Here is a 10,769-nt window from a genome sequence, read left to right on the forward strand (position 1 = left end):
TTGTCAGAACGTTAAGTATTGTAAACCACAACATTCAATCTACGACTTTTAACAATTTTACCACAAACGAACTTTTAATTCCTCTTACAAAATCACCAGTTGCCCCTGTAGAACCGATCGATTCCATCCACATCCTCACATACATGCTGCAATCATATCTGTTACAAATATTGTCAGAACGTTAAGTATTGTAAACCACAACATTCAATCTACGACTTTTAACAATTTTACCACAAACGAACTTTTAATTCCTCTTACAAAATCACCAGTTGCCCCTGTAGAACCGATCGATTCCATCCACATCATCACATACATGCTGCAATCATATCTGTTACAAAATTTGAAAACCACATATGTCAATTATGAATCCTACATAAATTAAGCTTTCTATTTATGATAACATCTCATACCCATTCAATTGCTTATTCTTCTTATGCTCCACAAATTTGAAATTTTTCAAGGGGAACTTTCCTAGAGATCCACAGTATTCAACCCAAATGCTTTTCTTATTATAAAAATCTAATATTTTAATCTGTATTAAAAAAAGAAGTTATGATCCAAAAAAATTATGCATTATAATTTACATAATGTCCTTTCATACATACATACATACCAATCTCTTAGCATCATTCACTCTCTGTTTAGCCGCTTCAGATGTAAACATACTATCATATATTGTTGTAACACGATCTACCATATCCAACACCAATAGATACCAATGTGAATTATGGTAGTTTATTGTGATCATGATCTGCAACAAATTTCACACCCAATTTGAAAAAAATTTAACATTCTATATCCAAAAATATCATTTGCAATTGGTATGGTGTTTTGCCTTCTCACAGTCGGTGAATTTCACACAGTTATCCAATATAGGACCCCAAAAGGTAGCAATACTCTCAACACTTTCTTTGTTGTTGGCATCCAACGCCTGTTACTGCAATTATGCAACAAACATTATTAATTTATCGTCTATAACACTACTTTTCAACATAACAAAATTAATTACACAATCAGAACATGTTCAATAAGTTTAACATTTTTACTTTCTACTACCACACCGCCAACCCATTCCGTAGGCTTCAACGTTGCAACGTCGTATACACTAGCGAATTGATTTTCCATTGAGATTAGAGAATATATGTATGAATCATTAGGATTAATATGTTGTCATGAAATATTTAAATATCACTCACAAAGCAATATATTTCACTTACCCCGATTCTAACTCACTATTCCATAAATAATCACAAATTGCAGCTTCGATTTCATCAATTCCGCTTGGAATATCCGCTTTTTCAACCTACAATTTTGCATACAAATTTTTGTCACAACAACATGATAAAGATCAAATTAAGTTTTCTTTTATTCAACTTACCTTCTGCTTCTTCTTCTGGGGAGCAGGACATTCCGAATCCAAATCTGCTGCTATAACATTCTCCGGTGTATAAATGACATCGACTTCCTTCCTCTTCATTTCTTCCATCTTTTCTTCTTCCTTCTCCCTCTTTTCTTCTTCATATTTTTTCAGTTCATCGTATTTTTGCTCTACATAGCTCTTCATCTCTTTTATTTCACCCTTCAATTGATCTCCTTCATCCAAGTATTGATCAACCACCCCCTTCACCCCCGTAAGTTTACTCCTCAATTCCACAACCTCCTTCACCACTCCATCAAATTTTTCACCCGTCACCATCTTAAGATCACCCCTTAACACCTCAACTTCTTTCACCACTCCATCTATTTTTCCTTCCACTTACCCCTTATGCCTCTCAAGTGTACCTTCGACTCTCTCAAGTTTCTCTTCGACTCTCTCAAGTTTGTCTTCGACTCTTGATTGTCTTTGCATGATATCAAATTGGATTCTTTTTATATCAGCCAATTCAGACATCAAAATGTCGAAGTTACTCTGTTTTCCCTCACCGTCATCCCCCTCACCATCATCCCTACATCTCTTTTTTCTTCTCCTCTGCCTCCTTTACCTCCTTGCCAATAACCTTCAAAATTAAATTACAATATTAAGATATTGATTATATTCTTAAATTATTTAATTACATATTACCCTTTCGTTCTTCCTCGGTCTATCCAACTTCAACTTCGCCATCACTCTAACCACCTCCTCTTTCCCCCATGCATGGATGCGTGCCACTCCGGTTCTTTCATAAGCGGACACTACCTCACAGCCCGACCAAAAATCGAACAGTGCAACCTGCATGTATAATAAAATTTATATTTTATATATAACTATACTATCATTTTATAAAAACACAAAAAAGTTCTTCAAGTTTACCTCTATGATTGCTATGCACACTTTGAGGTATCTCTGGCTGCCCTTTAAAGGTGATTATTGATTCAATCAATCTGAATGGACATATTCAGCCCAATTGAATTCCCTTCAAGCCTTCATCGCAAATGAGCTCCATATAGTCTTTGTTCGTTGACGTATCACCCGTTGGACAAAGAAAGATACCGAAAAGGTACAATAGAACTTTGGCCTTCAGTTTATCCCTCCCGTAAGATCCACTTTTTATTTCCTCTTCAAGTTCAGCATATGTCACCTTCTGCTTCAAACCATATTTGGAGGCAAGTGATTTCCAGATTTTACTCTTACAGACTTCTACAACACTTTTGCCTTCATTTTCTACCCCCAATACGGCTGCAGCACATGGGATCCCGAGAGGAAATGAAAAATCACCATACTTAGCAATACATTATTTGACATCAATTGCGCCATCAAGGATCGACAATTCCCTCCGAATAGGTCGATCCCTTACTCCTACCAACGATTCAAACCTATTTCTCCAGCACATTCAACTGACCCTTAATAATGAATTCACCCTTTTAATGCTGCACCTTGTCGACACTTCCTATATTTTTAACAATATAATGTTATAGTTCTTATATTTTGTATCAACGTATTTACAAGTTTAATGAATACCTTATTTCATATGCTTTCCTCCGTTCTTTGTATTCTTTACTATCATTCCTTGACTGTGTGATGTAAGGTTCTTTTTCAGCATCACTCATCGAATTCCATTTGGACCTCACATCTTTTGTTACCTAATATTAAGCATAAACGTTTCTTAATCAATACATTAACACTAAATAATACTCAATGTCAATTTCATTTTACATATCGAACGCTCTGTGTGCCATTTCCTTCATCATTTTGCATTCGGCCATACTGTCAACATTAAAATTTGTCATCAATTTAATGTTCTTAAATACTTTAATCCAATTACTATTTCCAAAATAATAACAAAAAGACATTGATACTTACTAGAAGTACATATATCCACCTTTTGGTTGCATTCGAGTCTCGGCCTCAATTTCAAAGTCATATACGCCACCAACAATTTTTCCACCCATTGACTCCATTTTTCCTTCATATATCAGTTTACACAAATCAAATACTTGTTACATAAACTTTATTCATATACAAATATAGATAACTACTTTTGTGGTAAAACGATTTTCTTCAAAAGAATTTGATTGGCCACTACAAAATGTGTCGGCACATTTATACAACCTATAATATCATTTTCTATCTATAATATTTAATAAAAGTATCGACATTTATATTATACCTTGAATATCACTTTCTACCTGCAAACGGTCACAAATGTTTCTTTACTCCAAAACTCCAAACAACACATAAAAACCCTATTTGCAATTACTGTAATAATAAAAAATTAGGATTTCGACAACATACTTTTCGATTCGACTGCAACAACAACAAACAACTTCGCTTTAGAAACGCCTTCTGAAATGCAGCAACAATTACGCTTCGATTTCAAAAACTCGTCCATTCTATCTATTTTCAGAGGATATTTAGCTATGTCCTTTATATTTTCATCGGATATGTTATTTATATTTAATCGATACAACTACCAAAGTGTCGATACTTTTATGTCAGGTGTCGATACTTTCGAAATGATAATTACCTATTTCTTTGAAATTATCGATAATTTATTACACGTACTTATTAAAGTATCGACACTTTCAATATATCTGGTAGCGCTTTACCGGTTTTATCATATTTTTACCTGTTATATCGTTGTGGATCGATACATTTTTATAAAGTATCGACACTTTATAGGCGCTAAAACTGCTTCTCTTTTAAATTCACAAAGTATCGATACTTATATTAAAGTATCGACACTTTAAATATATCCGATAGGGCTTTACCGGTATTGTCTTTTCGTGACCGGTTTTGTCATATTTTTACCTGTTATATTGATATGGATCGATACATTTTTAATTTGGATCGACACAAATCGACAAGATAAATTTGTCGGTTGTCAAATTTTTTAATATTTCTTCATAATTTAGACCTACTACATTATTATTACTCAACATTTCCAGTAGCGCTAAACCGAATTTGTTAAATATATTTTAATGTATCCGGTAACGCCATATATTAGCCGTATATTAACCCGCCTTTCCTGAGACAATCCAGATGAGAATAGATATATCGTGAATTATACAAAATCGATTAAGTCAAAATTTGATAAACATTCGTTTCGAATAGACTCAAGTCGAGCTCGAGTTTGAACTCCACTCAAATTTTTAACGAGTCAAAATAATCTACTTCTTAATCGATTGGAAAAATTCGTAAATTAATCGAAAATATAATATATTAACATTTTATTTTTTAAAAAGATAAATTATTAATAATATAAACATTTATGTGTTTTTTAAATACAATATAAGATTTTCATGAATTTAATGTTCAAGTTCAACGTTTTAATCGAATTAAGTTCAATATTTTTTTTTCGCCCTACCTTGTCCTTTAAAATTATATAATCTATCTTTAATCCTTTCAAAATTAATAAAATTATAACATAATATAATGATAGAATTGCATTATAATCCCCCAATAATTAATAATTCAGGTTTAGCCCCATAAGTACGATGCCTACGTTTACCTTAATTTAGTGTATGATACTGAATTTGTTGACCTTTGTATTTGGAAAATGCAAGATTGGTTGAACGCATGCAGAATTAGAGCATGCCATCTTTGATTTCTAATAATCACAAGTTCTGTGACCCTATTTATCAACACTTGTTGACATCAAAACCATCTTTCTTTATCAGCTCAACGATACAGACAACAATTTCTTTTTAAGTAATATGAATGGTTACAAAGTAATATATGTTCGAATATTTCTTGGTAATTGATAACGTATGCACACTTTGCAACCATAGCTTCTTGAACACGAATCTTCTAGCGATAATAATATTTTCTTTTATCATTGAGATCACTCAATAATTTCTATAAACGTCTTAAGTATTGAAATCAGGGCAAAACTAACAAAGATTGATCGATGAGGGGACGAGAGGGGGCAATTACCCTCTCGAAATTTCAATTTTATATATATTTTAAATATTCTCTTTGTATTTTTAATTAAAAATCTCTATTCGACCTCCAACGATTTTATAAATTCTTCTCTTAAACCTTTTAGAAGTTCACCCTCTACCATAAGGTCTTGCTTCCGCCTACAGAACTAAGTGAGGACAAGTGGAATTATAGCCCTCCAAAATTTGAGTTTTTTATTAATTTTCCTGATTTTTTAATTTTTATAATTTTTTTACCATTGTTAAGATTTTACATTAATATTTTCAAAATATATTATATATTTTGGAAACAATTTTGCATGATACGGCTTGGGGAACGTCAAACTTGAAATTTGTCGATGAAAACATGAATCTGGTAAACCTAAAGAGCAAATATTTTTCACGTGCAGCAATACCTTGACCACCTAGTAAGAATCAAAGTACAGCCAAAAATTTCAAGCTTTGAATGATAAAGACGATTCAATTTCATTTTTGCATCCTTCCTTTCCAAAATATAGGAAAAGGAAAATTCCCAAAGTCAACAATGAGATTGATTGATTTCATTGTCAAGAATCCTTGAAAACGTTTTTACTTAATGGAGAATCATTTGAAATCACTTACAGAGTCACGTGTGTGTGTGTCTGTGTATATATATATTATGTGTATTGCTACTGTGCTATTCTGGGCATTAAAAAATCTGCTGAATAATCAATGGTGGAATTATAATTTGAAGAGCGGCCTGTACTGTTAACCCCAAGACAAAAATCTGCAGAACTGACTCAAACTGGCACAACAACTATGACTACTCAAGTTGGGGCATGAATGCATGCAGTTTATATGTTGTGGGATATGGTCCACCAATTTCTTCACTGGAAAACGCATGAGTTTTACTAGAGCTAAGAAACTAGTTCCACTGGAACAACATGAACAGGATCTCATTCATATATATATTCTAACTTTTTTTTGATTCATTGAATGATTAAAAAGTGACAGTTGAGACTAAAAATAGGAAATAAGAAGACATTTATAGAAAAAATAAAGAAATAATCTTACGGATCTATTTTTATTCATACAACGATTCTAAAAATGTGTAAAACTACAAGTTTTACACTAGATGTGTTGACCTATATATAATCCCCTACTAGGAAGTGTTTAAGCCTTTATAGAACAAGAACCGTTGTAAACGATTTCTTCTTTCTGGTTTAAACAAAGAACCAAAATTAATGATTATTGTAGAGTGGCAGACTCAAGAAGATTATAAAGATCAGAGAAAGAAAATAGTCTATAACCCCTCTCCAGCCATGCATGGTAGCACTAGAACTAAGAGTCCTAATATAAATTGTTTATGTAAGACTAAAAAAGGGACTCTCTCTCAACAACACATCACTCATCATCTTGGACTTATCACTCGAATTATTAATCGTGATTCTTTGTTTAAGTCAAAAGAAATGAAATATCTACTGTTGTCACAACCGACATTTTATCATATATATATATATATATATATAATATGTTACACAACTCGAATAAATAAATGTCATAATTACTAATTAGCATATAGTTTGCCATCATGAATAAGCATTTGTTAATATTTCATTTGCAGAGTAATTTTTCATATGGTCCATATTAGAGTCAGTCTACTTGTGTAAGCAGTTCTAGGATATCACACACAATCAATAATTAAATTATGGTATTTTTAATGAGATAATTAAAAGATCATATATACCCTAAGAACAAGACAAGCAAAAAATCAGCCTAGTATTAAACAAATTTTCCCAAAGAAAATGTTCAAAAGTTGTCAGCCCAAGTGGATTCTCATACATACCTTTGATTAGGCTTTCAAACCTCCATTATTCCATCCACTTTATATTAGCTCAAAATTTTGTACAAACCTAACACTTTTATGACATATGTGTGTGTTTTGTTTTAGCTGTTGCCAATATTAGAAAAGATGAGTCTAGGTTTTGTCATTTGCCTTAGAATAGATCTCGTGGTTATTATATTTTAATTATATAAGAGAATGTTAATTGGGGTATAATGGCGTTGATAATTATGATGCTTATTTATCTATTTATTTTCATCGAAATATTCACATTATTGCTTTCTCTTCTTCTTAACTTTAGTGAAAGTAACATACTAATAATGATATACTCTTAAATGATTTTAAGACTATATATTGATTTATTTAATATGTATTTTTAATATAATATTTGTTTAAACTTATAAAATTTGTTAATGAATTGGGATTTTGTCTAATCGCTGCACCTCCTCGGTGTCTCTTTCGTAAGTTATATTTTTATTGTTAATCTTTCATCTATCGAGATTTTTAGAGTTATTAAAATATCTTAGAGTTTTATCCTCCGTATATTTATAGTCTCTTGATATGATCATGAATCTATTATCTGTCATTCCAATCTATTTAGTCTGTTAACCTATAGATAATTTTTAAGATATTAGGTCCAATACCAACATTAAGAGTCGGTATATAAATCGTTATACAAGATTGAAGAAGGAGATACTCTCTCAATCTCTAACACTATTCATCATCTTCCTAAGCATATCTAATCCTTACCTCCTCTACAGATACACCAACTGCGAATCTTCGATCAAATTAAACGGAGTAATTCATCAAAAAATCACCATAACTCCATTTCTCACATCAACACAAATATACTTTATTGGAATATGTATTCTAGAATACACGATTGTATTCTAGAATATGCAATAACGTGTGCATGTGCTCCTGATACATGCATTGTGTGTGTGTGAGTTGTTATGGTTGTTTAGGAATGTTGGATTATGTTATGAAGTTGTTATAGAGGTCAGAGAGTTTGGTAGTGGAGTGTCGTCGAGTATGGTTAGTTTACGAGGGTGTTTCTTTTCACGCATGCAATTGGGATACTTTCAAAAATATTACTGATAAGTGGGGTTATTTATTAGATATCGATGAAAGCAGTAAGTCACCATCATCTTTTGATCGGGAAAAAATTCAAGTGCTCACAAAGGCTGATGTGAGAATTGATGTGACGTTGGAATTGAAGGTCGGTTACAACTCCTTCAAAATCATGGTGCATGAGATTGAGCCTTCATTCAAACCAAGCTCTTGGGCCCCTGACGAAGTCGGAACTCATTAAATCTCGTCTTTTCAATTGTGGCTTTGATTTAGTTCAAATGGTTACAGGTGTTGGTTTTCTTTTGTGTTACGTTCTTTTGCGTTGTTTTTTATCCTATTACTGAAGGTGTAACTTAGAAATAAGGTGATTGTCTGTTGTGGCTTTTGGGTGAGGATGTGTGAGTTTAAGGTGTTTGTTGTAATGGTGTATATCACCATAGGAGGATATTCCATGTTTTCTTATGTATTGGGTATTATTATTAATAAACTATGAGGTACTCTTTTCTTCCTTCCAATGTTCGTTAACATACTTCTTAGTATGTGAACGAATACGAAGGGAGTTTTTAATGAGACCTCCAACTTCTATCCAAAAAAAAAGTTGTTATAGAGGTTGAGTAAGCTTGAAGGCACAACTTCTATATAAGTTGGTTGTAATGTAGTCCACGTTGAGCTTAATGAAAAATATCAGATGTTATTCATTGATTTCTAACTTCTCAACATGGTATCTTTCGCTACTAATCTTGGGAGGGTTTTTTGTTCTTTCGCTGCTTAAGAATTCGTTATGCTGAACGGTGACGGTTCTTCCTCGCCGATGGAGGTTCCTTCGAGAAGCTCTAAAGGCTTCTCCCACAAGAAAGTTAGTGTTATCCTTGATAAAACTTTCTTTTATGGAAGCGACAAATACTATTAACGGTTCGTAGCCACCGTTTGGAGCGGTTATTGCTAGGATCTCTGCCTGTGCCATCGACGACGGTGCTTGATGGATCAGGTGAAGCAGTACCAAATGACTTGAATGAGGACTTTGTAGCTCAGGGCAGTGCTCTTGCATCCTGGTTACTTTCAACGATTAGTCCACCTCTTCTTCCTCAATTCGTAGGTGATGAGACGACATCTGCCATGTGGACTAAGGTGCTGCAGTTCTTTGCCAATAGATCTACTACTGTTGTGATTAATTTGCACTATAAACTACAATCCCTTAAGAAAGGTGATGATTCAATGCGAGCTTACCTTACAAAAGTAAAGGAAGTTTGTGATGCATTGGCCTCTTGTGGGAATGTTGTGCTCAAGCTGTGCATGTAGCTAGCATTCTTAAAGGATTACCTCATGACTATCATCAGTTTGTAGATGTTCTAACAACTATGTAAGAATCAGTAACTCTTGATGCTTTATACACTATGTTGATGGATGTTGAAACGCAGTTGGAAGGTTTTGGTGAGTCACTTGAGCCTTTTCCAATGAGTGCTCATATGGCTCAAGGGAAAGTATCAGGAGGATTTGAAGATCAGTCTGACTCGAGGTCATCTTCTCGACAGTCATACTCTCGTGGAAGGTTTTCTGGTCAAGGAAGGGGTCAAACTAAGCTGCAGTGTCAACTGTGTGGAAAAAATGGATATCTGGTTGATAGATGTTGGCATCGATTTGATGAAAACTTTCCAAGTGTTACTGCCAAAAGCAACTCATATTCAAAAGATGATTCCAGTGCTACTTATTATGCTGTGAATGAAAACAAGAGTACTGGATGTGAATGTTGTTTTGCTAAAAGAACTGGATCTAAGCCATCAATTCATTCCAAACCATCTTCTTCTCGTGAACAATGGGTTATGGATTCAGGTCTACACATCATGTTACCTTTGATGGTGTGCACATTAGTCAATCAGTTGATCTTGATAATCCAGGTAAACTTATTGTTGGTAATGGAGTTGCATTAGAAGTTGAATCTGTTGGCTATACAATTTTGAATTCATTCTCTTGACTATTATTGCTAACTGATTTGTTGCATGTACCACATATAACCAAGAATCAGCTCTCGGTGTTAAAGCTTGCTAGGGATAATAATGTCTTTCTCGAGTTTCATGCTCATGAATACTTTGTTCGTGACGAGAAGTCTGGTGCAGTCATACTTCGAGGCAGAGAAGATGGTGGTTAATATGTTTTTGGTGTGCACACTTCAGTTGATAATGGTGCTAGGGCAGAAATTAATTCAACACAGTTGTAAAAAAATGTGTATGATTTGTGGCATCAGCGGTTGGGCCATCCCTCGCATGATAGCCTAGTTAAAGTGTGTCGAGAGCTGAATGTAAAACTTCATTCAAGAAATAATAATTCAACTTGTGTTGCATGCCATATGGGAAAAAGTTATAAAGTTACATTTTCTTGACTCTACTTCAATGTATGACACTCCATTTCAACTAGTCTTTACAGATTTGTGGGGCCCTCTCATGTTGTCTCAAATAGCTATAAGTATTATGTGACATTTGCGGATGCATGCACAAGACATTCTTGGTTATACCTACTGCATGATAAGTCTCAAGCCATTGTT

Source organism: Hibiscus syriacus, unplaced genomic scaffold (genome assembly GCF_006381635.1).
Source record: "Hibiscus syriacus cultivar Baekdansim isolate YM2019G1 unplaced genomic scaffold, ASM638163v2 tig00116959_pilon, whole genome shotgun sequence".
NCBI classification, from domain to species: domain Eukaryota; kingdom Viridiplantae; phylum Streptophyta; class Magnoliopsida; order Malvales; family Malvaceae; genus Hibiscus; species Hibiscus syriacus.